This window comes from Parasteatoda tepidariorum, chromosome 6 (assembly GCF_982258835.1).
Source record: "Parasteatoda tepidariorum strain Cologne lab strain chromosome 6, Ptep-v5.0, whole genome shotgun sequence".
NCBI classification, from domain to species: Eukaryota; Metazoa; Arthropoda; class Arachnida; order Araneae; family Theridiidae; genus Parasteatoda; species Parasteatoda tepidariorum.
Genome location: NC_141760.1, coordinates 79120234 through 79146752, shown reverse-complemented (window position 1 = coordinate 79146752; position 26519 = coordinate 79120234). Strand labels below are relative to the sequence as shown.

Below are 26519 nucleotides of genomic sequence, written 5' to 3'. Positions count from 1 at the left end.
ATGAATAAATGCATAATTTACATTTAGCGTGATTAATTAATCACAAAATTAAATAAAGATAAATCATATGTATGAGTTAATTTTATTGCAAAATATTTCTTGTTACTTTTTCTAAAGCAGTAATTTTTATACGGTTTAATTTATTTTTAATAAGGAAATTGTAATTTAACCTTGTCTGTATGTTACCTTATCTAAAAATTAAAAAAAAGAACAAAAATTATCTTTATCTGAAAATAATAAAAAAAGAGAAACTGAAGGAGAACGAGACAATGGAAGCAAAACGAAATTGAATAAACTACTATTAAGATTATCATATTTTTTTTAACAGTTTTCATTGTGTTTCCTTCATTTTATGAAACATCCTTTTTATTTTTTTAAGCCATGTATTAAAAAAAAGTTATATATTTTTTTATTAAAAAAAACTTAACAAATAGAAATTTCTTTCACTATATCTAAGAGCAATGCGTTTATAAAATACACACTAAAAGTTAATTTCCATTTTTCCCGTTTTGACACTTTAAAAATTTCAAATTAAAAATAATTATTTTACTTTATTATATACTTTAAGCTTCTTGTAAAATTTCTAAGAGAACAAAAGGCTCAAAAAAAACTTTTTTAGCAGAGCAATGCAAGAGATTTAATTAGAAATAATAGATTAAATGTAATAAACGGATTCTGTTACAAATAAAAAAATGCACTAAAAAGTTATAACTCAAAATTACCTCAAATTATAATTTATAAATCACACCAAGAACACATTGCCAATAACATGGTCTTAGGGAACATTATCATACCGACATTAGATTAGTTCAAAGTGACGGACATCATAATTTAGTGGTCCGCTGAGGAAACACATTGAATTTCAGTTTTTTCTAGGTAGATGGTTTTAAGGATTGTTTAGCACATGTTGTCGTCTGCATCTCATCAAGATATAATAAGAACAACTCCAGATTGAAGGTTTCAGGAAAGTGTCAGGTCTCAAGCTAATTAGGTAATTAGGTCCCCGACCCCCCCCCCCCAAATATGGGTATACTGGGAAAATGTTCAACTTGTCGCCGTGACAGTCTCCCACCTATCCGGAGGTGGTCAGAGAGTATCTGGCACACGAACCAGCCAAGAGGCCCGGCGAAGCCCCTCCGTGGCATTTATTTGAAAACAAGAAAAACATAGTACTATTTTGGAAACTATAGTACTATTGGTGGTGATCGAGCAAAAATACAAAAGTTACAAATTTACCTCAAGAATTAAAACGCTTTACATGTATAATTGTTGTGATTATTCCGACTATTAACTAACAGGCGAAGTTAAACATTTAGAGTGATGTTTGCAATAAAATAGATGAAAAATTCAAATAAATAGATGAATTAAATTAATAGATGAATTAATAGATGAATTAAAATAGATGAATTTATAAATTGGCCAACGGACCCTTATAAATAGTGTCAGGTCTTAAGCCGTTTCTTATGTGGAGACATGACTCTCCAAACCTAAATCAAAACGAACTGTTTTCTAACCAGAATTTTATCTTCGTAACCATGGTAACTACTAGTGTATGAGTCTGGTGTCAGGAGGAGTTCTCGTGCTTGCCGAATAGTCGAGAATTTCGTGCGTAGAGCCTTAATTTTTGAAGAGATTGTTGTTCAAAATACTGATTGGTTGATCTCCCGTGAACAAGGAATATTCATTTCGAATTGTTGGAACTTTAAGTTTCTTGAAATCCTTATTCTCACAACATTGAATGGTTTCATCTGAAATATCCCGATACTACATTCTGATGCAGCATATCCTGAAACAGTATATTTCTTGTGAACAGATGAGCTAAATTGTGACACAATTTCAAAGATTATCGGAAAAATTGGAATTATTGCTGGCATTGAAAAGCTGTCAGGTTCTGAATTTTACATGACGATCAACAATAAAATACTAAAAAATCAACAATGCTCCGCTGAATTTAACAAAATTTGAGAAAATAAATGGACTTTTGTATTCAAAGAAGTGATCGTTATTCAAACATTTATTTTTAAATTTAAATTATCAACTTGATGTTAGTTTTCTTAAGCTTTTTTTCAAAAAGAAAGACTAACAATTTGATTCCGTCATAGTTTACTTTCAATCAAATTCTCTAACTAGTAGGTCTCTAGAATGCTTAACGTTTATTTGGTGATTTAAAACTCATTTTCTATAAAAGAATAGAAATTGTGTGCGATAAGCAATAATGTATTGTTTAATTTATAATTTAACATTTTCTAATTCGTATTATTTCTATCTTTTAAATGGTTCATTTAAATTTTTTTAGAGGATTGATCGAAGTCACGAAAAAGAGATCATAATCATATATGAACAAGCTCAAACGATAAAAATTACAAAAAAAAAATTCTGGTAGATAATTTAATGACATAATGTAATACTTAGAACTGCATTTATGACTTTAAAGTTTGCTCGTAACTTAGTTTGACGAGTTGTTTGCATGAAAATTTAATACTTATAATTATTTGCGGTAAAAGCATTTAAAATATTTCTGCAGAAAAGATAATGATCAGAAGTGACAATATTCAATTATAATGAGTTTCTGCGTAACGTGAGGTTTAAGTTCTAATTTAAGTTGGTGGGGTTATATTTAAGTTTAAATTACGTTAAGTGCTTATCGTTAATCTACTTTCTCCATAAGCAGTTTTGAGGGAATTTAAAATGTGCTTTATAACTCCGAAATTCTCCATTACTTTAAATCTCTCTCAAGGGAGAAATATGACCGCAGTCAGGAGTTACAAATAACAATTATTAAGAATGACATTTCATGGAGCTAATTAACTAAACGGATTCATTTTAAAACACTTGACTAATTGTTTCGTAATTGAAATACATTGATATTCAATCTATTTCAATTATTATGAAATATATTTTATATCACTTTGATACTTGATATCACAATGATAAATCATATTTTCCTTACTTTTGCTTTGAATATCCAGCTGTAATAATATATATATATATATATATATATATATATATATTGGAATATATATATCCAATATATATATATATATATATATATATATATATATTGGAATATATATATCCAATATATATATATATATATATATATATATTGGAATATATATATCCAATATATATATATATATATATATATATATATATATTGGAATATATATATCCAATATATATCTATATATATATATTGGAATTTTTTATGGAAATTGATTATTTAGTGTTTGTACCGATAAGCAAATCATAATTTATTTTTATTATTTATGTTACATAAATACAAGTTAGTTTTATTGAAATTGTTTCATATTTTTTTTTTATCAACTATATATAGTCAATTTATAACTCCATGTTTTTTGTTTTCTAAATTGAGTTCAGAAAACTTAAATAAATTTTTATGCTTGCATTTCTATTGGTATTAAGTAGTTAAATAGACGCCGAGAAAAAATAACGTGGTAAAATTGCCAGAATATGGAAAGCAATTATAAGTGATTTTTGGCTCCGTTGAAACCCCCATAAGTATGGTAATTTATAGCGTATGGGCTTTGATAATAACTTTAGATAAAATTACAAATAAAATATAGTTTATTATCATGCTGTTTGGACCTAAATGTAGCATTTTCATCGAAAGAGTTGATACTTTTAACAGTGCTAAAATAATTCCAGATAGCACAAGGTTCCAGATTGGTAACCTTTATTTTACTTAGTAAACAACTTTTAACAGTGCTAAAATAATTCCAGATAGCACAAGGTTCCAGATTGGTAACCTTTATTTTATTTAGTAAGCGTTTGTTAACTTTATTTTTGTTCTTTTAGAGATTTTCATTTCTAATCAGTTTTGTATTTTTACTAAATGTTTGGCAGTAAAAACTATATTTTTTTAAAAAAGAAGTATTTTCGGTAAGCCATTGCTATAGCAAAGTAAAGATTACCAAATGAATGGTTTAAACACCGTATGTTTTGGTTTAATTATAGAATTATAGTTATTTTATCACGAAAGTCTTTACCATACATGTATGGTAGCTTTACTAGATTTTTTTCTCCGTGTATATAATTGCTAATATTTTGTGACAGCCACAGCAAATGGAAGATTGGATTTTGAAGTGTAAAAAAAATAGAAATAATTCTGTAGTTAAAGATAAGATATTGTTAGTTTTTTTCCCGCTACCATGGTATGTTTCTCAAAAACATTGATATTTTAAAGTAAAATACACTTTCAGCAAATATTTATTATAAAAAAAATATTTATTATAAAAAAATCTAAAATATTTCGAAATATCTAAATCTAAATATTTCTAATTTTCTAAAATATTTATTATAAAAAAATAATTTAAATGAAATATTTATTGATTATATTTTCAAACACCAGATCTATGAATAAAAAAAAACTGAAGACAAATTATTGAAAAAGTATACTGAATAGAGTCAATTTCTTATAACCCTTGTTCGATAAGACTAGATTATTTCAATTTTTCTAATTTAATATTTCAGTTTCTGTTCGCAATTTACTCTCAGCATAAAAAGATACAAAGAAAAGCAAAATCCGAAACACGCGAACAACTCCAAATCTGAAACCTCGATAAGATTCTTTTTCAACTGCTCTTCTAGCAATTTATTACCCACGCCTTCTGTTTATTGAGAGAAGAAAAAAAGTAAAAAGTAGGGGCAAAAATTTCATCAAAATACCCCTTGATCGAAGATCACGCAGAGGCGGCGTAATAGCTGCAATGAGCCTGGAATAAAAATGGAGATGAATATGATTATTATACGAGAGGAAAATGTATGTTTTTAGATTTTGCCTTTTTTCCAATAATAAAACTTGAAATTACTTATTGCAGAGAAAGAAAAAGAAACGTTGAGTAGTGAATGCATTAAAATGATTCAATGGTAAAAAGCGTGGAGCATAATCATATCACGTTATTCTTGGATTAAGAAGATTCAGCCATTTTTCTTTCACTAAATGACATATTAATGATCACAAGTATGTAAAAATGATCACTTTCATCTAACTCTTCAAGAGTAATTTAAGTATAATCGTTACTCTTCACGGGATAGGAACAGTAAAGAGGTTTTATTCTTCTTTATGTCGGATAATTTTCTCCGATACGGTTTTTAATGCCCATAAAATTATGTTTCTTTTTTTTAAGGTTGCAGATGAAGATGGTAATTTTTAAGAATGTGGATGCAGTTTCAATAAGAACTAACTTAATAATTAGGGACAATAATAAGCCCTTTTTTATGTACGTGATAATTTAGTTACTTTGCCATTATTTTTCAACAAGAATATTAACGGTTTCAAAGAATTTTTTTTTAAAAAGTGATTATCATTAGATTTGAAATAGTTATTGCTTCGCTCCTTATGAGTTACAAGATTTACTAACTGATTGAAGTGTTACTTCATAAATCCATTGAAGGACTTTGCATTTTTATCAAAGAAATTAGCTTATTTTAAACATAACTGGTTTTGTCATTTGTAAAATTAGTACATGTGTACAAATCATGTTAAAAACTAGTACTGAATTAAATGTGTTGTGTAAGCAAATTAGATTTAAACGAGATTTTTTTCGGTTCCAAAACATGGGCTTAAGTCCGATGCCTATATTCAAGTTATGTATCTTTATGCGTTCGTATATTTATGCTGTGTATCGCGCTATGAATCTTTATGTTATGCATCGAGTTATGTATCTTTGAAATACGTATCGATGTATACATCTTAATAACTATTTATCTTTTATGAGTATGTTTGAAGAAGTTTGAAGCATTCACCTCCCTTCTTTTTGGTTTAGTGTTTGGGGATAGGATAAAATGTCAAGGCACTGGAGTCGGACTAAAACTAACTATGCACTCTGTAGAAGGAAGGAACAAAAAGGTCAACAATATAATGGTCAACGTGTAGTTTGGAGACGTGAAATCTTAGATTACTGAAAGAAGACAAAACCCTATAAAGAGTTCCAATTATAATCTAAATAAATCGGAACCGAGAAAAGAAACATTTTTAAAAGGAAATATTATAAGTATATTTTATTTTAAGTTAGGTTTTTAATACAATAATTTACAGATAAAATAGTTTTATCAACAATATTCTACATAAAACAACTTGTATAATGTGTCCAAAATATCTAATTATCTAAATCTAAATAAATACAATAAATTATCTAAAATACTTAAATTAAAAAGAAATCTCTAGTTGCAGTTAAACCATCAGCATTTATGTTAAATTTTTAGGCATCAATTAATAGTCTACCCTTGATTTGGAATGCCAGCAAGATAGGTTTACATGACTGGAATTTTTTTTTAAATTTTTTGAAAATTCGTATTTTACTCCTACTATTTAAAGTCATCCAGACATAATAGAAAAAAAAGTAAAGTTCATACAACTAAAACGATTGGACGGCAAAAAATATCAATTCAATTTTTTCGCGTTTAGAGTCTTAGAAAGGTTCTTGTTTATAGAACTGAAACTATAGTATGCCAATTTAAGTATTTTCATCTGTGCTTTATTTACTTTGTTTTTTGCTTTGGTCTACATATCCCAAAGCATACCCATTCTTATGTTGGATCATCCAGACATGTTTAATATAAATATATATACTAAAAATAACATTTATTCAATACATTTGATAACTAAAAACAAAACTACTCTCAAATATTATATTTATTAACTAAATAATTTTTTTCTGAAACATATCTTTTAACGCATGAAAAATGATACGTGCTTTCCGAAAATCTTATATTTAAAGTTCGAAAAATCTTTAAATATAATATAGATTCTACTTAAAGGAAATAAAAACAACAAATATAGATAAACTGTATTTTAAAACAGTTTTTTACGTCTCGTCAAGATGGGGTTTTGAAAGGAAAGTTGACATTATTCCGATGGATACTTGAATACGACCAGTTTACAGCGGTAATAAATTGTTTTATAATGGCACTCGATTCTAAAAATAAAAATACGCTTATTCTTTTTCTGACAGGAGAGGAAGATGAATGAATTTGCTTTCACGATACTTTTAAGAAGATATATGATAGCAGTAAAATTAATACATAAGAATAATAGCTCTGGCTAAAAGAATTTTCCAGACACGTTTACCTGCATATCGGTAGTTAAAGTTTTTAATATCATGAGATTTATTTTTTGGAGGAAATTAAATGCATTGTTTCTTATTAAATGCATTGTATTAGAATATCTGTATGTTTCACATAAGGTACGAAATATTATGTCATAATTGAGCAAGCTAAATATTTATGTGTGTGTTATAATTAAAAAATGAAGTTCTGTAATCAGTAAATTTTAATTTTGCATGCATTTGTAACGGAAATTGTATTAATGAACGAATATAATATTTTATTTTGGTTGCAAGAAGTAGAGAATAAAATATTCTAATTCAATGTGATTATTCTTGTTCGTTTTTGACGTTAAATGAAGAGAATTAAATAATGCAATTCTAGGTGATAATTCTTGCTTGTTTTGGATGTTAGAAATGGAGAAAAAAAATGTAATTCAAGACAATAACTTTTGTTTGTTGTACATGTTAGAAGTAGAGAATGAACTAATACAGTTCAAGTCTTTAACTCTTGCGCGTTTTGTAGGTAAGAATTAGAGAATGAAATAATGTAATTCAAGGCGATAACTCTGATTTGATTTGGATGCTACTTATGGGAACGGAATTTATTCTGATTAGAAGAGTTAACTAGTTTTTAAGGCTTTTTTCGAAAACTCTGTAGTAGCCTGAAATTATGTTTTTTTGCAAATAATATGTTATTTTCATTACTGCTGTGAATTTGCAATAATTACTCATGGCAGTTAATTCAAGTTTAGCCTAACTTTACTCAGTGCCCTCTATGTTTATTTTAAAAAATGGTGCAAACTAGAGAAAGGCCTTACTTTTGAGAAAATAAGAAGCGCTTGTGGTCTAATTTTTAATATTTGAAAATTTACTCTAATGCTGCTTTTGCAATTTTTTCGAAAATAATAAGACAGTGATATAAGATGACATAATATAAGACGATGATATCGAAGGAGAAAAATGTCACCAAATTGGGGTGTTTTAAAGCAAGTTTAATTGCTTTAAAATCTTTTAGTCATTTGTCCTTTTTAAAGCCTAGATAATTTTTCACGGCAAGATGGCATGCATAGTTAAAAATTATTGCTTTACCTCAAGTACGAGGTACGTAAACTGTGAATGTTATTTTCCTTGGTTAATGATTTTCAAAAATGTTTGTTATGATGTTTAATTTTAGAGAATGTTGAGTCGTAAAGTTAAAAAGTGCTTTTCTTTAAACACAGAAAATACCAAGTTCCACATTACTATGCGAATAATTGTTACAAAACAATAATAATCCATTATTACGAAATATTATAGTATGACGTTGAAGCAATTTTTCCGACGGAGCATTTCAAATGAGAAATTCACATACTTTGATTCATGTGAATTCCATATATATATATATATATATATATATATATATATATATATATATATATATATATATATATATATATATATATATATATATATATATATGGTCAAAAATTGTTAACCTGTTTACAAGCTAACAAATGTATCTACTAATAATGTATATCAACATAAAAACTGCATAAGAGTAAATCTCAAATCATTCTTCTACCTAGTTATTCATAGAATAATAAAGTAAGAGATTATGATTGACATTATTCAGTCGATAGCTTTATGAGATAGTGAATCATAACTCGATAAAGCAAAGAACGTTGATGCGAAAAGATTTTATCTACCGAACTGCAGTACGAAAAGTATGATAGAATTAAATATGTGGGATATTTAATTGTGTGCAATGAATCAGACGAATAATCCGGTTAATAATGACTGAATTATCTTTATAGATCTTTTAAATTATCTAAAAAAAGAATCATTATTATAAAATATGGGTATGAAGTATTTCTTAATATCAATTCCATCGCGAGGAGATTAGTTTTTGTTACCGAGATGTGATACATTAGAAAATTTTATTATTGAAATTACCGGTACTATATTTATATATGGTGCAAATTTGTGGTGAAATATTTCTTCGTATTTGACAATCCATAATATTCTGTGAAGGAACACTTAATTTCAAGATGTAATCAAATGTAGCAATCATATAGAATTTAAAGTGTGTAGTTAAATCTAAACACCTAAAGTGGAAAAAATATTACACCGAGGTCATGCGCATTCACACCATATCAAACTATTTTTGCTTCTAAGAAAACCTAAGTTGACGTGCATAGAAGATCGTTCGTAAATTGTTTGCAATGTAGTTCGAGATACAGCGAGTTTGTTGCTGTCTTTTAAGCAGCTTCACATCTATTGAAACAAATCCTCGTGGTTGAAAATGTATGTATATTTTTAGTATAGAATAATTATGATTACATTCAAATTTTAAAACATCTTCGACTGATTTAAATAATTGCAATACTTTCTAATACCTATCTGTTTCTATTGAGTTAAGCCTGAAGCAAATTCGTTTTAATATTCTCTCTGAGTTGTGCGTGTATGATTTATTAACAAACTAATTTTATTTTAAGAATCAGTGTATATACGTAGTCTGAATCTATTTTTTGTAATTTCATTGACTCTTCGTGTATCATATTAGTAGGTAATTAGTACGCTAATCTTTAGTGCTACTTAGTACAAAAGTTAGTTCCTACTACTGTGCACCATGCATTGTAGAATACACTCTTAAGGTTTTATTACACCGATAGTGAAGAATTATGTATAGTGTTTCCCTTCACCACTTTGGGTTAAAGTATTTACACCCATTTTTGATTTTTTTACTGTGTAGGATTAGCTTTATTTTGAAATATAATAAAATTGATACGCATTGTAAAGCAGAAATACGGAAGCTAAATTGAAAATAAACAATTATACTTACTGTTAGCAAAAAAATGCATTGCATATAAACACAGGAAAATAACAAATTCACTCAGATTTCAATAAAAAGTTAATGGGCAAAATTTGACGGAATCACTTTGTTTATCCTTATCCTGTTCAATAATTTATTCTTCATAAAGTGTCTCGAATTCTTGTTACAATTAAACTGAATTTTTAATTTATATTTTTATCTTGATATAATTTTTATTATATTTGTCAACGATAGTCGTCAGTTTATGCTACATAAATCATAATAGAATTATGTCAAATAAAATTTATTAAAATGTCAAATGGAATTAATTTTTTTTTTGATTTGAGCTTTAGTTGTTTTTATAGTTATTAGTGATACAGATACGAAATTTTAAATTTCTTTTATAGCCTATTACCTATCTTTAAAACTAACGTTTTCCAAAAAGAAATGGATTTGTAACTTTAAATCCCCCATTGTGAAACAATATATTTTTTGTGCGATTTAATTTTACAAAATGCATAAAAAATATCCATACTGATGCATTTTTTTAACACGTGTGCATTTATATTTTAATACAATGCTCTTTTAATTTATCATTACGTTATAAATTATTTGATGTAATATCTAACTTTACAGATATGTTATTTGAAATACCTATAAGTATTCTAGTAAGTTATTTCAATGGATGTCTTAATAAGTGTATTTATATTTATTTTTAGTTCCTTTAAAATACTTATTTCTTCTTACTTTGTTTTTTAACCTTCGTTGAACAATCGACCTAATTTGGAGCTTACAACTACCAATGTTCAACTCCGTTATCTTGTAGTTTCGAGCTCAATTCAGAACACAAGGGAACTCCTGGATAAAGTTTTGAGAGAAATTTACCTACGTGGAGGACTTTTTTCGATGGAACCAACATACATTTGCAACACGTGAGGAGCGGAACCACGAAAATATATCTCGGTTTGTCTAACGGCAAGGGACTTCTAACCCATGATCCGTCTACCGCTGGATATTTCTTACTTCGACAGTGTGATCGGTGCGAGTCGGGTGCGTCAGGTGCTGACGAAATTATGTAAACTATACTTAGTTTATTTTAAGAAAGAATATTCCCTCTTAATGCGAATTCCCATGAAATATTTTGAGAGATAAAAAGTATCGATACATTGTCTCCAAATAGTATGGTATGCATAAATATGAATTTCACAGCAAGTACAATAATTGGATTTTTTTTTAAATTCTTGTGCTCTTTTTAAACAATGTAAATATATTTACTTTAGTCAAAGACGAACCACTTAAATACTAAAGTTTTTTTTAAATTTATCATTATGTACAAATAAAATTTGTCTAAGAAGCATGTTAAAGTTTAAAAAAAAAAACTATGCCTATTACCATATACACATTTGATTTTCCTTAAATTGCGTTTATAAAAAAATACTATTTTATACTTCCTTCTCCATTTATAGTTATGCCTCTAATTTCAAAAGCTTTGATTGTGATTAATCTCAAATTTTATGATGTATAATATTTGATGCAGTTGCATCTCTGTGAAAAAAATACATTGCACATGCATAGCTTGAGCTCTCACTATATTTGCCTATTCTAGGTGTGCCTTAAGAACCTAATATACGTATTAATATATATTATACAAATACAAGTATTCATTATTTACATTGCGTAAAATAGTTATGGTACGTAATTCTGAAATAAGCACTTTTAAATTTAAAAACTCGATTTGAGTTAAAGATTTTTTTTCCACTTAAAACAACAATTAAATATTTTCATTGATTTTTCTTAAAAGTGATTAGCAATATCTCATAAGAGCACCAAGCGTGCCATGGTCTATGCTAATTTTAAACATAGACATTATTTTCAGAAGAGGAGTGTCTGAATTTTTAATGCACAGCTATTATCCGTTAAAACTCTTTAAAAGTATATTTCCTTTGGGTGGCATAATTCGATCAAAAAGTTTCCATTGATAAGACACTCAAAAGATTTTTTTCCTTGGCTTTTATCCAGTTTCATTTAATGCATGCTAAGCTGTGGTTAGTTGAAGTGTCTATTTCTCTAGGTAAGGCAAGAAATAAAATAGCATTACTTGAATCCCTTTTTGACATTTTAAAGCTCCGTTTTGGTTTTTAAACTCCACCAAAGGATAGCTTTTTTCACGGAATCTGCAGTTATTTATTGCTTCCTTCGTTATTTTTGAATAAAACATGTGGATTGTCAAATTAATTTCAAGCGTTAGAGTTTCTTTATATCATAAAATAAGGTTTCGCTTTGGTAAAATAAGTGCTTTGTTTAAAAAATCAAAAACTTAATCCTCGATTTCTTTCATAACCTTCATATTTATTATCGATTCTTCGGTTTGGAATTTCAGTATTTTAAGAAATCATAACGAAAAACTTATGCTAAATGAGTAAAAAAGTTTATTATTAACATTTGCATTTATTGTAACAAAAAGCAATATTTTTCAGTTGTGGAGGTCAACTTTTAATTTACGATGATTATAATTCTGTTTTTAATAATTACATATGTATAGAAATTATAAGATAAACTTTATTAAATATGTAAAAAAAGTACAAGTTTACCAGTTTCATATATTTTAACAAATTAAATTAAAGCTAATGTTTATTATGATTTTCTTGTTACGGTGATTACAAATATGCTTTTAGTAATTATATAAAACTACACGTAGAAAGAAATTCTGGTAAAATATTTGAACTTTATGGTAATAAAATTTATGGTAAAAAAACGTAATTCTACATTATAAATTCTGCATTATTTATTTCTGCAAACATAAATAAACATAAAAGATAATAATAAAGCCAAATTCATCCGCTTGATAATTTTTCTATTCATATAATCATGATTTACCGGAAATTCTGGTATAAAAACTATAGGTGCCACACATTTAGCAAAAAGTACGAAGCCGAAATGTGCATTTATGTAAATAAATTGTGTTTATGCGATGCTATGGTATCATCATTGAATTACCAAATTTTGTTATAAAGCGATGTTTTATTGTAAATCATAGATAATTATTCCCAAGGTATTCCTGTAAAATAACCAAATTTTTTCGAGCTTTACGATAAATTTTACCATATTCTGGTAGTTTCGACCCTTCCTTTTTTCTCTGTATATAACTCTGAGAATTAATATGGTGTTTCTTTTTCTTGTTCTATTCTATATAATGAAAAATATGGGAAAAAAATTCATTAATAAATAATGTGACGAAATTAATAAATAATGAAATTAGAAATGATACATTCAGGTTAAAATTTCCTTTGAATATGAAGTCTAAAAGGGAGAAAATCTTCTATTGAAAGCCAACCGGCTATGCAGCACATTAATGGAAAAAAAATATTTGTTTCAGCCCAGTATAAAATCTTTCTCCAATATTAAATCTCTTCTTTTTATATTATATCTATAACCAGTTTATTCATCGATGCAACATATCGTTGAACATTAAAGGATTAATCGATAATATGTTATGTTCCTTTAAATCGTGAGTTTACTGTATTGTTAAGTGATTTTCTCATAAAATTCAAAAAATTTCATCATTTTTTATGTAATGTATTGAATTTTCTTTTATGAAATACAACAATTTATTAAATGAGAAAATACGTATTTTTTGCAGTTTTTTTTTGTATTATATCTTCTGTTATTCAGACAATGTATAAGGAATAGTAAAAAGTATTTTCAGGAACTTAAACGGAACACAATAATAGGAGCTTTCACAATAATAGGAACTTTATCTCCCAGGGCAATATTTTACGTAGAAATTTATGAACCTGAACTAAAAATTTACCTGCTCCTCGTAATGCATAAAACAGCATTACACCAGACACAGGTCTGCCACAAAGCAAAATATATTGTCCACTTCAAAGAAGATGGTCATTCTTTTTGTTGTTGTTAGTAGGTAAAATAGATGCTACAGCCTATAGTAAGTTTACTAAAAGACAAGAAAATATTTTTCGATTTCTCTTCTCTTTTTTATTTTGATTAAAAAGAAGTTGTTTGGACAAAGAGAAGTATCAAGTGAGAAAAAATAGTTTTAAAGTTCCTTTAGTACTTTTATGTTTATGCAGGGACATTGCTTTCGAATAAATCAAGAAGAAATAGATTTTTTCCTTTTTTTTTTTTTTTTTTTTTTTTTTTTTTTTTTTTTTTTTAAATAGGTAAAATGTATTTTGCATATTTTTCATGATTTTGAAAAGTTTATGTTTGAATATTTCTGTTCATTAATTTCTGTCATTTGTCAAAGAAATAATTATTTGGCAACATAGAAAGAAAAATTATCGCTGGTTATAGTAACATATAAATCACTGAATATTTATATCGCTAAAAATTGTGACATATAAGTCGATAAATATTACATATTGCTGGAAATTGTAACATTTTGTAAAATATAGCAGGGTTTTGTGACATATAAATTGCTAACTATTAAACTGCCATCAATAGCATTAATTCACCGTAGAAAAGGGTTCTCAAAATTGAGCAAAAATTGTTTTAAAATATTTCTGAAACAAATATATGTAGTTCAATTTAAAAACCCATTATTGAATATAGTGAGATGCTCAAAATTATAATTCAAATTGATTTGTGAATAGACACGGTGCAAAAGTAAGAAAAAATGTTCCTTACCGATCTGAAGTCATTCTTTATTCGTGAAATAAATTTGGAATAAAGGTTCACGGTAATAAATTACCCTTTATACCTTGAAATCCTGGTATGAAACAAAAATCTGATGTGCAGTAATTTATATAGTAATAGTTACCCTAAAATCACTGAATCATATTATATAATATACTATGGTATAATATTTTATGGTCAAAAGGAATTTCATAAACCATGCACCCGAAGAACCGGTACTTTATATCTCAATTTTATCTGGAAAATATTTACATTGGCATAGGGCAGAAAACGTTCATCTAATAAGATTTTCTTTTCTAATATTTATTCGTTATAAACTAATAAAGTTTGAACTTTATCACATTTGATGATGATGTGCCATTTTGTCATAATGTGCCATTTCTTAGCCATCTGTTTAAAAATGTTACAAAAATTACAGGTCGGAGTTACAAAATGTCAGCTTGAAGCCAGATCTAAGGCTCCTATACTATCAAAGCTGACCTATCAAGCAATATTGGAGCAAACAAGTTCGCAAGTTAACGTTATGTTAATATTGTGCTGATGTTAGCTCTTTGCTCCAAAAATAGATGATGAGTCGGCCTGTCTAATTCAGGGGCTCTAGCCAGATCTAACCCCTGATTGGTTAATTTGTGAGTTAGACAGCATGCGTCATTGAACTCTCAGCTTGAACGACGGCTGACGTCCGAATCAACTGCAGATGGATTACAACCTTAGAGGAGTAATTGGGGCCTACTCTACTCTAAGATTACCCTATTCCTACTGTAAGATTACAACGTAACGTTGAGGACAAGAGAAATGGTGGACAACATCCAACAGAGCATTGAAATCAGCCAAGACTTTGATTTAAACGTTAAACATAGCTTCTTCTTCCTTTAGCTACTTTAGCTAAGCTATAATGTGTTTTTTCATTATTCACAAAGTCATTATTTGTTCTCTAAAGCACTGGTCGACAATAACAAAATCAATACAAACTGAAAATAAATGCTTGTTTACGTTATTAACGTAGACGCAATGCGAGATAATGTCTGCGCTAGACTGACTGCTCATGCTGAGCTAACAAAACAGTATTTTGTTGGCTTCAGCGGTATGCCAACTTCCTGCTGACTCCCAGAGAAGGCGCTTGTCTTAAGAAACCAGGCCTTTAGAGAAAGATTGTCAACATTATTCAAAAGCCGCCTTCATTTCCTAAACTACTTAATACCCTATTATTTGAAACTAGATTGACTTCAAGCTTAAAGATACAAGAAAAGGATTTAAATATTAGTATGAATAAAATAAAACATACTATATTACCAACTTTTATATGTTTACAAAATGCCATAACTTGCTCCAAATTTTAATAAAGCACCGAAACAAATTTAGAAGCAATAGTCCAAGCCGAAAAGTTATAAACCTATATTTTCCACCCTATTCAAATATGAAACAGAATCCATAACAGAAGCGATTTAACATCTCATAAAATGTTAGAATGCCTGTGAAAAATTATAGAAGTATTAGAGCGGAAATAGAATTCATTCTTTTCATAAAGAAGAAGTAAAATGTAAGTTATGAAACATCATAAAACTGAAACTGTAATTTACACAGCTTTAACGATGCAATTCAGATTTGGAAGATCGTATCTTTCTAATAAAAACTGGAAATAAAAAGTAAAATGATCGAGAAAGTTATGACATTGTTTGAGATACATATATTCTGTTCTCTTCTACTCTGTTACGTTCTTTAAAACAACTACAAATAAATGAATCAGTCTTTCGCGATCGGGGATTTCATATTTATTACTCAGATATTCTAGTTCCTGCTCAGAGATAAATGAAACTTTAGAATAAATAATTCACGTTGCAATGAGCAGGAAAAATAATCACCATGAATTCTTAAGTAAATAAAAATCAATTCCAATGAATTTAACTTAGGTTGATATACATGGAATATATTTTTTAGAAAAAATAAGAATTTTAAGCAAAGATCGCAATAGAACGCGTTGACTTAGTTATTTATTTTTGTAAACAACCATTTAAATTTATTTGTTTATCTATAAAATGCTACAGCTAGATTTTAAAGTGATTTTCTGTCACATAACACTTTTAAGAAATAACTTAAATTCACTTATATTATTCTTAAAGTCGGATACGAAAGTGAAGTTTAAGCCAGAAGACATGTTTAAAAAACAAAGAACGAATTGCAACTCAAAAACAAAACCGATATTGCTACAACCGAAAATGAACTCCATGCTAAGCATCATGTGTAAGAAATAACATCAATTTCATAAATCAGTTATCAGTATCAACTGATCCGTAACATGCAGATGTTTCAATGCTATTAAGCCTGTTATCATTATTGAAGACGCATCGTAATGAAATTAGTAGCGTAATTCAGCAGTACACAGTTTTTATATTTACTTAATTTTATAAATTTTTTTAATATTACAATTAACACAAACAAACTGAATTTATTGAGTGCGTTTTCAAATTGTTTTTGACTACACATTCAAATCACAAATTAAAAAGATTGGGGATTTTTTTTTCTTCGATCAGATCAACTTTAAAAAATTCAGCGAAGCTTAATTGCGAAATATTCTGCTTTTGAAGATTTTAACAACTATTTAAGTTTGCTGATTTCCATTAATAAAACATTTTTTTCCCCTATATAAATTTTTATTTTAGTTTCTTTACAGTCTTTAATTGTCAACAAACTTATAAAAATAGATTCTCCAAAATAAGAACTATAAAACATAAAAGAAAAAATATATAAAATTTAAATGATAAGGAAAAATATTTTTGTTTATTGAAATGAATTTTCAAAATTTAACCAAAATCATTTTTGAAATAAAAGTTAGCACGCATTGAAAATTTTGCAATTTCTTTTTATTTCATCTATAATGTATCTCTAAAAGTAAAGATTACGGAAGAAACATTTTCGATTATTTGAATCCAGGATATAGTTAAAACTTGTTTTTAAGGGGAGACGTTAGGGCATATACTAATAATGCTAAAACCGACCATTTTTATGTACCTTTTGTCAGCATCTAAATAAGATATTATGTCAGTTTTTTTTCACTGAATATTTACATGTACATGTTTACACTGTGATAACTGTTAATACATATATCTTTGACAGATTTTTTAAAAAAAAATTACTAACTGTGAACTTTTAATTTTTTTTAAAAAAAGTTTCATCAATAAACTTTCATAATTCAAAAAGTATTCCAGCTAACGCTACAATATGATCATCGCATACAACTGATCTAAACTCAAATATCCAAAAAAGTGATATCGTAAGTCATTTCTTAGAAAAAGGTTCATCGAAAAAAGTCCATTTTAGCATTATTGATACATACCTTACCGACTACCCTTAAATTTCTGGTGACAAATAAATTACCTTTTAGTTGACAGAAATCCCAATGCATTTTCAATTGATTCATATATTTTTAGTAAAAAGTCAAATAAAATTCCTTCCAATACCCACCCACGCAAATTACAATGGTTAAAGAATCCATTCTCTTTAAATTACACATTCGATTTCTGATAATTTTAATAAATTGCTAAGTTCTATTCCTGAAGCAAATTAGTTTATCAAAAAAGAGTTATCAAAAATTGGAGACCTGAAAGTCCTAAAAATAGGTTTAAAAAACAAAAATTTTACTATACAAGACAGCTCAAATATATATTTTTGTAATGAAGTGATTTTTTAGTGATTTGTTTATCTGATAAATGGCTAAAAAATATTCAGATGTATCTAAAAGTTAGCTTAAGACCAAGTTTATTTCTTTTTCATTTACTCAGTTTTATTCAAAAAGAAGGTCGTACGCATTAAATAATCTTACATAAAAATATTGTAAGAAAATTACTGGATATAAATAAAAAATTCGGTGCATTGATCCAATAGCTTTACTTAATGATTTATGTATCTTGTTTATTTTATTTTTCAATACATAATAAAAACAGTAAGTATTAGTCACATAAAGCAATGCGTTTATTTATGTTGAAGCATCCTTGATATATCAAAGTTGTAAGAAAGAAGCTCTAAGTTTTTACGGAAATACTTTTACTGCCGATGTTTTTCTTTTCGGATTAAGATAAAAATAACCCCATTAACGAGATAAAAAAAATAGCAGCAAAGTTAGTGGTATCAGGTGCATGGGTATCAAGCAAGACCTGGTTAAATGTTCCACTCTAGATACAGCACCGAAATTCATTGAAACTGTATTTCGTTTTCTGATTCGCCAGACGCTCTTGCCTTCATTACATCCAGCTTCAACTCATTTCCGTCTGAAAATGAGACTTGTCCAACTTCTAATCCGTCCCTAAACGAGTTTTAGGGACACAAGACAGCAAGAGGAGGGAAGAAAAATACAAACAATCGTGAGACGAATCGCTTACTCTGTTTCTTAATAAGTGGCGGAAATCGAAATGGTCGCAGGAAATGCTTTCATAGAGAGGATAGGGCTTTTTTTTTTGTTTTTATCTCAACTTTCGTGAGAAACTTGATAGCTGATGATTTTTAGATTACAGACAATGTCAAAAAAGAGACTTAATTTCCTTTTTGTTTCAAATGTGCTCTTATTCCTGTGTTATGTTATCAAAAGAAAGGATATCTATCTGTCTATCTATATATATATATATATATATATATATATATATATATATATATATCAGCGAATGTCGAACGTCTGTCTAAATCAGGGGTCGCCAAACTTTTTTGATCATCGACCCCTACATAATTTTTCGAAATCTTCATCGACCCCCATAAAAGTAATTTTCTGTTAATTAAAATAAAACTCTATTAGATACCGTATTTGTACATTTATTTTGCATTTATTAAAGTAATAGTATATTGTGTAACAATAGTTTCATGAAAAATATATTAATGTTGAAATTTAAATACCTTACTATTTATTAAATAATATGTAATTATGAATAAGTAGAAATAATAGACACTGCAAATATTCAACGCTGTTCACAATTTGCAAATATAGCTGAAACTGAGTATGATATTTGCGTTTGTAACGTCAATGCTCGTCACACGTGACATTTGGGCAAGCACACATATGCGTTTGACTTATAAACTGTGCTTAGTTCGTGTCACGGCACGCTGGTACGTAAATACTTGTTTCAACCGAATAAATATACGTTTATTAATTTATGTTTTATAAAGAAGCTGATATTAAGTCAATTATAAAAAAATTCACAAATTTTACATACTCAATCAGGTATGTGTGATTTGCATATTAAGAACTGTTTTTTCTTCGACCCTTCCAATTCGGATCGACCCCCATTCGACCTCTTCACTCAGATCGACCCCCATTCGACCCCTTCACTCAGATCGACCCCCGCTTTTGTTAAATAGACCCCTGGGGGTCTATGTAGACCACTTTGGCGACTTCTGGTCCAGATGCTAATAACATGAAAGCCGGGCATTAATTTGTATCTCGTTTGTTTTTTTCTGCAACAGTTTGCGAATTTTAAAGTGATTGTTTGTAAGCATTCACCTCTTTCTAGATGTATGTTGATCGGGAAGAATATTGAATATAGAATGGGATTTTTATTTTATTTAAACCACTCGTACAGATTAAAATGTACGTGGTCATAAGAACTGCATTTTTACAAAATATATTAAAAAATTAGAAGCAGACGAAATCACTAGAAAAATTTAAATGTGTTTAAAGTTCGCTAAACTCATAGTATAAATACAGAAGTAAAGAGTGCTGGAAACAATTCTGCAGCCTATCATAAATTGCAGAAAATTATCATAAGTAGAAGTGCCAAACATAAATATGAATATTGTTATTCGGCAAAACGGTAATTCAAAGGTAATTAATGATTAGGAGATTATAGTTTCTCCAATATTTGTAACTAGGTAGTGATAGTTACATAATACACAGTGCATTTGTTATAATGTTACTCGCAACCGTGACCCACCTTTACACCCGCATGCCTACTTCCTGGACAGCTCTGAATGAATAACAGTAGTGATATCCTCTAGGAAGTAATAGAGATTTTACTTTGCATTTATCTAACGTTAACCTTAACTCCAACCTTATTTTCACTCCCTTAGCAGTCCTGCAATTCATAAAAAAGTTTTTAAGCATGTGCTGTAGAATTAGAAGGAAACTAATGTTTTCTGAGTCTCTCAAATTCCTGTTCCTGGGATCCCTAAAAAAAACGTTTTTCAGTAAGAAGCTGATTCCTGTTAAGTTTAAAAATAAATACGTCATTTTGAAGTATGTCACCTTTTAACTCTGTGGTTGCTTTTCGGTGGATTATAGAGCTGTCCAAATGGTATTTTTAACTGCAAGTTTAATAGATCTTGAACTATTTATAGGGATGTATATTTCTTATTTCATGTAAATTCTAGCATACTTTTTACATTCCATCTTAATTTCACGTTTCTTAGTGTTATAGTTTTTGTGCAGCAAAATAGACTGTGACATAATGCTAAACACCAAAAATAGCAGGGACGGCACTTAGGACTTCTTATATAGCGAAAAACAAAGGCAAAAAATCAGTTAATATGAAAAATAATATTTTGCCAGTTTGAAAGGGAAAAACATCTTTAATGTTGTTAAATTTCAAAATATGATTCTATAAGAGACAAACCATGATTGTTTTTAAGAATTTTGAAATGTTTAAAATTCATAAGTTCTAATAATCAAGAGTATTTATATGTATTTTTTAAAAAATAAGATAAAAACTAATTATATTAATGTACGGAAATTCAATTATAGTTATATACATTGGATGTAAAAATTTTCTTGACTCTATTTCCATTATAATAGAACTACACAGAAAGGAATTTTAATTTTTCATTTCAAAAGGTCTTACGTTATTGTTTCTTTGAGCAAGTTTGTCACACATTTTTCTTGAAAATAATGAGTTATTTTTAAAGAAAGATGTTTATCAAAAAAAAAAAAAAAATTAACGCATATTATAAAAATAAATATTTTTAGAAGAAATTTTATTAATATTTTTTATTTAAAAAAATAATCAAATATTTTGTTCCTTAAAGTTTGTTTTCGAAATGATTTTGAAATCTTAATGATAAAATATTTCCAATGCAATACTTACTTGTATAAAATATATTATTGTATAAAATATACTTGTATAAAATATATTATTTCGTATATCGGATTAATACTATAGCTTTCCCGGGATAGCCTGGTTGGCACTGGACTCACGTTTGTGAGAGAGGGAGTTCGAATCCAGCTGCCCGAAGACTCCCTGATTAGTAAATGTTGACTGATGCGTGTTAAATCTGTCTGGTCACAAAGCTCTCCTTTGTTCCCATAACAAATTATACCTCTGGGAGTACTGAATTGGATATTGATCATTCTCTGGTTCTAGTCAAAATTACGGTATGTGGATGAAGGAACGGATGTATAAATGTCTCCGCCCTATAAGCGGGTGTGACGTATGGGTGTTTCAGAAGTTGAATTCTTGGCAATAGAGTGTGCCACTAGAAATTAAGAACAATCTCACCCCCTCTGTTTAATGGACGACGACAACAACAACAACTATAGCTCAATTTATATAGAAAGAAAATTAAAATTAAATGGATGCCAAAGAAAAAAAAACTCAGTATGGATCAGTTCAGGTTACATCATATTGCCAGATTATTAATATTAAGTTCATCATAATTTTTATTCATAATATGCCCTATATTTAAAAAAAAAAATCTTAATGAAGAATAGAGCGGAAAGTCATCTTAGACTAAGATACTTCAGGAAAAGAAACAAATCTGAAAATCTAATCAGGTGAAGAAACAACTGCTTAGAGTTAGAGCTAAGGGTATTAATTGTGGTAGAGAATAGCAGTCAGTAATGTGAAAAACACATGGCTCTCAAAGTAATGTCTTCATTTACTTCAAGCATTTTGATCAAAACTACAATGTTACTGAAATCGAAAGAAAAAAAAAATGATCGAATAAAATTGTATTTTCTGTCTCTTGCCAGTTACTTAGTGTACTGGTGGTTAATATCGTCAAGGCAAAACTTTTTTCAAGTAGGCAAGTGTGTTCCATATTTAGGCCAGAGTTGCGACCCTAATAAAAGAAATAGTCTTAATCTTTAAAATAAAACTTTCCCTCTTTCCATAGCAGCCGACAGATCCAGACACTCTCCTTAAATAGACAGATGTTCCGATACTGTAAACAACGCGACACTTTTAATGTGAAAATCGAAAAAAATATCTAAGGATGAAAATAATAGTTTAATTTTTTTTCCTCCAAGTTTTGAAAAAAATCTTTAAAACAGATCGTATGTATTTTACTAATTCATACTCGTGAATTACTTGGTTTATTAAATTGATATTAAGTTTTTACTTAAATAATTTATGTTTTCATATATCTTGTACTAATTATGAGATAGAGACGTCAATTCTTACTATATTTATTTACTAGAAGGCGTATATTAATGCATGATTATTGCTTCAGAGAATTTATACACTTGTTTAATAGCATTCACTTTATGTCTTTTCTTATGAGATTGCTTAAGCGTCCTCGACATACATTTAAATTCACAGCATGTATTATAGTCTATGGCTATGCGCAAAATAATAAACTCTGCAAATACTTTAACTATATAATTTTCAACAGCTTTTTACAATTTTTTACTCTAAAGCAAAAAGTGTCCAATCTTTCATTTTTTTCGCGATATAAACAGAAACAGGATTTTATACGTCATAAAATTCAAATTGCATTTTTATCGTACTTATAATGCTTTATTTTGCTTTTATCTATCAAAAACCGTTTTTGTATGCATGGTTCGTTGTTTTATCAACAAACTTAAAATTCTTGTTTATATTCAACATTCAGGTATTATAAATAATACAATATCACCCGAAAGTAGTGGATGGTTTTTCATCTATCAACACTTTAGAAAGAAAAACAAATAATAAACATAAAAAGCACCAATCATTTTTTTTAAATACAATCTTTTATGTTTAGCAATAAGCGTTGCAAATAAAGAGTATGAGAAAACATCTGCTCGCATTTCCGGAATAAAAATAGACCAACTGCGCTAAGAACCGAGTTTTGTTTTTGCAACAACAAACAAACAAACATCTTTTATATCCGCAGAGGAAATAGCTACTTCAAATACTTTCAACAGATGTTTAGATACGCGCTCATTCGCTAGTAAAACAACTTAAAACGGTCATGCGATTTATTTTCCAATCTCTAGTGAGCAGTTCTAGAACATTCGACGTTGATGCATTGCTTCGATTTCATTCGTGTATAGCTCTGAGAATTTCGCTGTTTATTGGTGTTTGAACTGTGGCACTCCCTCGCTGGAGAATTGTTTTCTAGGGGCTATGTTTTCGGATTCCTGTCTTTCTGTGCTCAGTAAAGACAAACATACCAAAGCAATTAAATGGGGAACGGCAGACGATAAGAATTGCTGTTAAATAAAGAGAACAGAGGATTACTTTTCCGGAAAAGAATTCCAGAAACATGTTCTAAAGAATATTTTTAAATACATTCTTTTACAGCAAATGCAAGTTCTTAATCTCGGACATATTAATAAATGCCTTTGCTCTGCTAATTATGGTTGTGAATACATAAATAGTCCTTATTGTGCTTCGCAAATTAGGAATAGTATTCTAATTTCATGGGATTAGTGCCTAGTGTTTTAAGCGACATAAATCCTTAATTCCACTCTCGAAGAAATTCAAATTATATTGATATAAAAAAATAATTGCACTCTATTTTACCTTCGAATGAATAATTATAAATTATTCTTTGAAAGAAATTGTGTTTTCCCGTCAAAAGGAAATATTTTCTAAAAATGTGATTAGTTTGATTAATTTTAAGACATAAAATTATGCTTATTTGAGAAACTCTTTCTAATAGTCAATTAAAAGAAGGTAATTAATTATTGTTCAAACTGTGTAGGGATTCATGTTGATATCAAACTTACGTTATGCGATAATTCACGTCAGTAGAGTTTCGCATTTGTATAAGATATCATGTTTCATTTAGCTAATATTCATTTAGGCTTATCCTCTTTATTTCAAACAAAGCTATTTCTAAAAATCTATTCATTATCATTTTTATGAAAAAAATGAATATAACAATCAATTATTTAAAAAGAATAAAAGATAACTGAATAAAACATTAAGCATAAGTAAGTCTTATCATCGATTTCTGCAAGATTAAAAGATAAGCTCATTTACGCAGATGGTTCTCATTTTTCATTAAAATTGAAAATAAAGATATTCATAAGTATCGGTATTATATTTCTATTCTTGTCGGTATTTTATTTCTAGTGTTTAAGTGGACAAAAATTTCGTTTCCATTCAGAAGTATGAAGAAAGGTTTTTAACGGAAGTTATCATATCGACGACGCAGGTTAGCTTAAATGTAGTCGTTTTCTTGTGTTGGCAAAAACTTTCCTTTCGACGAATCAATCATAATAACAGATTCATTTCATACAATAATATTTCTAACCAAACATAGAAAGATGCTTTAGGAAATTTCAGACGTCTATTACATACCCATTTAATCTCGTGATTTAAATAATTTGAAGCAGATATTTCGGAAAGAGGATCCTAATGGCGAATACATATCCCAAACTGTCACAAATATTTTGATAAAAGGAGCCAAGTGATGGAAATATGGTATAACCCTAACTGTCACAGAGATATCTGTAAAAGAGCCTAATGGAGGATGCATAGTCAAAACTGTCACAGAGATTTCGGAAAACAGAGTCTAATGTACAGAGTCCAGCCGATGTACAGAGGACCAAAAAAATTTTTGACACCCTGAATAACTTTTGATCTAATGATCAGATTTTCCCCTTCAAGGACTCAATCTTAATAGCTTAAAGGGTTTAAAAATGTCAAATATTTAAGACTCGACTTTTGCTGATCAACCTGTGTAGGGATCAGGAAACTGGCTTTGCACCAGAAAGGTTTTTGAGTTTGAATCCTGGGCAAGCCATGGATGCTCCTTCATTCTCTGTACTAACTGTTCTTACTGTGGGAGCAACGTTGGCCCATCTAATATGGTGCCCTGAGAAAGTGGCCTACATATCTGCCATTCTGATGCCTGTACGACCGAAATGTCACTCTCCAGGTGTTCATGGAATAAAAAAAGATTCGATTTCTCAAGATTTAGTTGACTGATTTCACTCAAATACTGTATTTTGATAAGTAAAATTACATATTTCAAATTGATACAAAGAAATATTTATCTTACAATTCAAAATTGTTTCGACCATTATTAAAAAAAATAATGAATAATAAATATTTACTAAAAGTTTTTTTTGATTTGCATTATCTGTGGATAAACGAATTTTATAATTGCGTGCAAAACTGTTTTTGATTCGCTTAAAAAATTCGCGAGATATAGCGAAATATGCAAAAAGTAGAATTAAAATTATTGGGACAAAACTTTGCAGCGTTCTCTTGATCAAACTATTGGAGCCATATTTCCTAGATTGCGGCTACCCCCTATATTTTTGGGGTCAGAAATCTAAATCCGTTGAAAAAAAGTATGTTTATATGGAGAAAGTACGTTTTTGTGTCAGATCAGCATTTATTAATTAGCATATTTGAAGTCACGCCCTTGAGTCATTAAGTTTGAATCCGAAAACATGAAGATCCGATCGTTTAATCAGAACTATTCAAGGTGGTCCGTTTATTCCTTTGCGCACTGTACATAGCTTTAACTGTCCTTGAGTTCTCGGCAAAAAGAACCTAATTGCAGCAGTATAGCAGATACTAGTAAACAAAATCTATTTGACATAAATATGGTTACCTACTTGTTTTTAGAATTGCTGATTATGAATTCAGAGTAAAGAAACTGCAACACGACTTACAAAATTGTTTGAACCAACTGGACGAAGATAAGCAAGATGTTCACGTGACTATTTGATGATTCTAATAGCTTAAGCCAGAGGTAAAATTTAATCTATCACTCTTATTGTATTTGAAATGATTTATGAATATGATAAGAAATAAATTACTGTAATAAAAGTTTGAAGTAATTATAATTATTTGTTAAAATTCTCT

The 26519-nt window shown here is 28.6% G+C and overlaps 1 protein-coding gene across 2 annotated transcripts in view; it reads right to left on the bottom strand.

Moving 5' to 3' along the window:
* The window catches only part of LOC107447254 (lachesin), a 116728-nt gene that overhangs the window by 73693 nt on the left and 16516 nt on the right, over window positions 1–26519 (bottom strand). The gene's annotated exons all lie outside the window — the stretch shown is intronic.